We start from the raw sequence: 4,842 nt of genomic DNA on the forward strand, positions 1-4,842 counted from the left end.
TTTACCACTAGCGCCACCTGGGAAGCCCCTGATTTTAGACAGAAACCACCATTACTCAATCACTCAAATTCTCACTTCACATCAACTAGTCTTCTAAAATCTTATTTATTTATTTATTGTCCACATCAAGCGGCATGTTGGATCTTAGTTCCCCAACCAGGGATGGAAACCAGATCCCCTGCAGGGGCAGTGCAGACAGCTAACAGCTGGACCGCCAGGGGATTTCCCCACATCGACCAGTCTTTACTGAGCATCTGCATAGTCAGTGTGCTCAAGAAAGTTACAGTCTGTAAGGAGATGGTGATGATGAACCTGTAAACAAGATACAAAGCCTGCAAATGCAGGCACCTGCATCCGGTCCAATCACTTCAGGGCAAATAGATGGGGAAACAATGGAAACAGCGACAGACTTTATTTTCTTGAGCTCCAAAATCACTGCAGATGGTGACTGCAGCCCTGAAATTAAAAGACACTTGCTCCTTGGAAGAAATGCTATGGCAAACCTAGACAGTGTGTTAAAATGCAGAGACATTACTTTGCCAACAAAGGTCCGTCTAGTCAAAGCTATGGTTTTTCTAGTAGTCACGTATGCATCTGAGAGTTGGACCATAACGAAAGCTGAGCACTGAAGAACTGATGCTTTTGAACTGTAATGCTGGAGAAGACTCTTGAGAGTCCCTTGGACTACAAGGAGATCCAACCAGTCCATCCTAAAGGAAATCAGTCCTGAATGTTCATTGGAAGGACTGATGCTGAAGCTGGAACTCCAATACTTTGGCCACCTGATGCAAAAAGCTGACTCATTGGAAAAGACCCTGATGCTGGGAAAGACTGAAGGCAGGAGGAGAAGGGGACGACAGAGGATGAGGTAATTGGATGGCATCACCCACTCAGTAGACATGAGCATCAGGCTCTGGAAGTTGGTGATGGACAGGAAGGCCTGGCGTGCTGCAGTCCATGGAGTCGACTGAGCGACTGAACTGAACTGAACTACATCTAGAGAAGCCAGGAAGGACTTCCTGAAGGAGATGGCAGTTGAGCTGACACCTGAATGACAAGAAGGTTAGAGGGCATTTCGTTCAGAAATTGGAAAAAAAAAAAAAAAAAGCTAAAAGTCCAAGGGCATGAGGTAAACGTGACATTTTTAGGAGATGAAACTTCAAAATCACTGTCAGTAAAAACGTGTTCGGGGGAGTAGTGGAAAATGAGGCTGAAGAGGAAGCCGGGGGCAGCTCATGACTCGCCTTGCTCGGAAAGTCCAGCCCTTTCCCAGAATGCACTGAGAACACAAATGCCATGGGGTGTTAAAAGGCCCAAGTGTGGGAGGTTCGGGGTCACCCAAGACCATGAGAAATGCCAGGTCAAATCTAAATGAGTTTCTTTGACTGCAGGACTTTTTAAAAATGCCAAAGGGGGCTGTGAGTTTCCGAAAGGAAAATCTGTAAGTGGCAGTAGCCAACTTGGGGGATAATCTGGTAAGAAAAGAGCTCCGAAACGGACCTGGACATGGAAATATCACTGAGCAAATGAGGAGACTGTAAAGACTGCTTTTTGAAAAAAAAAAAAAGGAATTTCATTGCCAGTTTTGCACATGAGAAATATTACTCTAATCTGACCATCATGGACAGATTAAAGGGGATCAGAGTAAGCCAGAGAGGCTGGGGAGAAAAAAAAGGAGGGAGATTCATGTGATATTTCAAAAATGGAGGGATGGGATGGGCAGGGAGGTGGGAGGGGGATTCAGGATGGGGAACACATGTACAACCATGGCTGATTCATGTCAGTGTATGGCAAAAACCACCACAATATTGTAAATAATTAGCCTCTAATTAAAATACAAAAAAAATATTTTTTTTAAAATAAAAGGATGATAACAGACCCAGTTAGGGCCACAGACAGTGGCCGTGAACAGGAGAGAAAGTCTTGGAAAGATTGATAAGAGGTAAGAATGATGTGATGGTAGGTAATGAATGTGAGGCTGAGATAGAACAAGAAAACACCCCAAAAGTCACTTGAAGCAATTGGTTTGATGCTGGAACCACTTACTAAGATAAAGAAATCAGGAAGGGGAAAAAAAAAATGGTTTGAGGAAGAAGACGAGGAGTACCGTTTTTACTTTATCTTTCATTTCTTTCTTTTTGGCTGTGCTGGGTCCTGTTTGCTGCACAAGGGTTTTCCGTAGTTACAGTGAGTGGGGATCACTCTCTGCTTGTGGTGTATATCCTTGGCTTCTGTTATTGCTGACCAAGGGCTTGTGGAATCAAGCTCCACGGCATGTGGAATCTTCCAGAACCAGGGATCAAACCCGTGTCCCTTGGGTTAGCAGGCAGATTCCTAACCACTGGACCACCAGGGAAGTCCCAAGGAGTCCTGTGTTAGAGTGTCGCATGTGAGGGGCCTGTGAATTCTCCTGGGTATATGTTGGGGGGGCGCGGGTGGGCACTACAGACTGTAGATAGAAATTCAGAAGCTGTTGACAGAGAACTCGACTGACATCTCAGGCATCAACAGGCCAGCCAGAGAAAGCTGGCAGAGTGAGAGAAGAAGGTGACCCAGACCAGAGCAGCAGAACACCATTTACGGAAGGAGGAGCCCAAAACACAAGTCACGGAAGAGGTGGCATTCAGGACAGAGTGCCGCCCTGTGACGCAGGAAGGGCGGATAAATACACAGGAGAGACCAGCACTGATCTGGCAGAAGGGGAATTCAGGGAGACATGCCGGGGATCCCACACCAGATGCTTCTGATGACACCCCTCCAGGAAGACAGCTACGGGAGCCCGGGTTCCGTGGTACTCAGCTGCAGCAAATGAGGGCTGCCCCCAGAGTCTCTGACCCCCAAAGTCCCAAGAGATGCTGATCCATTCGGTTCAGTTCAGTTGCTCAGTCGTGTCCGACTCTGTGCAACCCCATGAACCGCAGCACGCCAGGCCTCCCTGTCCATCAGCAGCTCCCAGAGTTTACTCAAACTCATGTCCATTGATTCGGTGATGCCATCCAACCATCTCACTCTCTGTCGTGCCCTTCTCCTCCCGCCTTCAATCTTTCCCAGCATCAGGGTCTTTTCCAATGAGTCAGCTCTTCGCATCAGGTGGGCAAATGATTGGCGTTTCAGCCTCAACATCAGTCCTTCCAATGAACATTCAAGACTGATTTCCTTTAGGATAGACTGGTTAGATCTCCTTGCAGTCCAAGGGACTCTCAAGAGTCTTCTCCAACACCACAGTTCAAAAGCATCAATTCTTCAACACTCGGCTTTCTTTATAGTACAATTCTCACATCCGCACAAGATGACTGGGAAAACCATAGCCTTGACTAGATGGACCTTTGTTGGCAAAGTCATGTCTCTCATGTCTAATATGCTGTCTAGGTTGGTCATAACTTTCCTTCCAAGGAGTAAGCATCTTTTAATTTCGTGGCTGCAGCCACCATCTGCTGTGATTTTGAAACCCCCCAAAATAAAGTCTGCCATTGTTTTCACCACCTCCCCATCTATTTGCCATTAAGTGATGGGATCGGATGCCATGATCTTGGTTTTCTGAATGTTGAGATGCTGATACTGCCCGGGAACTCTTCTTCACAAGCACAGCTCTAGAGAAAGGCACCTGACCTTTCCTCTCTCCTATGAGCCAACAGGACAGTTGGCGAAAGCACCAGTTTCATCTCTTTTTCCCTCTCTGGCTTTCTAATTCCAGACGACTGAAGTAATTCAGTTTATGGCATCCTTTTTATTATCTTTTTAGGATTTTTTTTCATTGTGGACCATTTTTAAATTCTTTATTGAATTTGTTACAGTACTGCTTCTGTTTTATACTTTGGTATTTGTTTTGTTTTGTTTTGTTTTTTCAGCTGCAAGGCAAGTGTGATCTCAGCTCCCTGACCAAGACTGGAACCAGCAACTCCTACACTGAAAGGCAAAGTCTTAACCCACTGGACCACCAGGGAAGTCGCAGTTTACCACATTCTCATTCCAACTCTGGAGGAGGAAATGGCAACCCACTCCAGTATTCTTGCCTGGAGAGTCCCACGGAGGGGGGAGCCTGGTGGGCTACGGTCCAGGGGGGATCGCAAAGAGTCGGACACGACTGAGCAATCCAGCGTTCTAACTTCCGAAGCCCAAATCTGCTGCATTTCACCAAACATTACAGGGTTTAAAGCACAAGACAAACCTTTAAGCAAAAAAGAAAAAGATGCCAACAATTATGAGATGTGGCCAAATGTAGGAAGCATCGTGATTTCAGAACATGAAATCCTACCAAAATGTACATTGCAGAATTAACAGAACACGGCCGGTCCCATCCTCTGGGGTCATCTGGGAGAAATCTGAACGCCAGCAGACAGTGTGATTCTGTGTGTCGTCCACTCTTCCGATCGTCGGATATATATACAGACATAGTGATACCTGCCTGCCAGGCCCAAGGAGTCTGCCCCTCCTGGGATCTCCTAGTAGCTGGTCCTTCACCTGTGACTAGTACAGCTAGGTGTACAGGCGCCTAGGACAGCTCCCCGGTTTCTCAGAAGGTGTCAAAACTCATTATTAAACGTATTTGCTCATCTGCATGAATTTCCCACATGTGCCCGGGACAATAAGTTAGCCTATGTAGTTCTAGTTCACAGAGTCTACCACAGAAACGATCCATTCAAGAAATGGCATCGCCGTAAACAGCAGAAGTTGAAAGGAACCAGATACCCTCATGCTAATTTTTCTGCTCTTCACCAGGAGAAATCTTCTGAGTCGCTTCTATGATGAGTTCCAAATGGCTTATAGCCAAAGGTTACTGTTTAAGTGAACCTAGATGCCAGATGTTTCTATCTGTATGTTCTTTCTCAAAAGAACCACTTG

Source organism: Budorcas taxicolor, chromosome X (genome assembly GCF_023091745.1).
Source record: "Budorcas taxicolor isolate Tak-1 chromosome X, Takin1.1, whole genome shotgun sequence".
Taxonomy (NCBI): Eukaryota; Metazoa; Chordata; class Mammalia; order Artiodactyla; family Bovidae; genus Budorcas; species Budorcas taxicolor.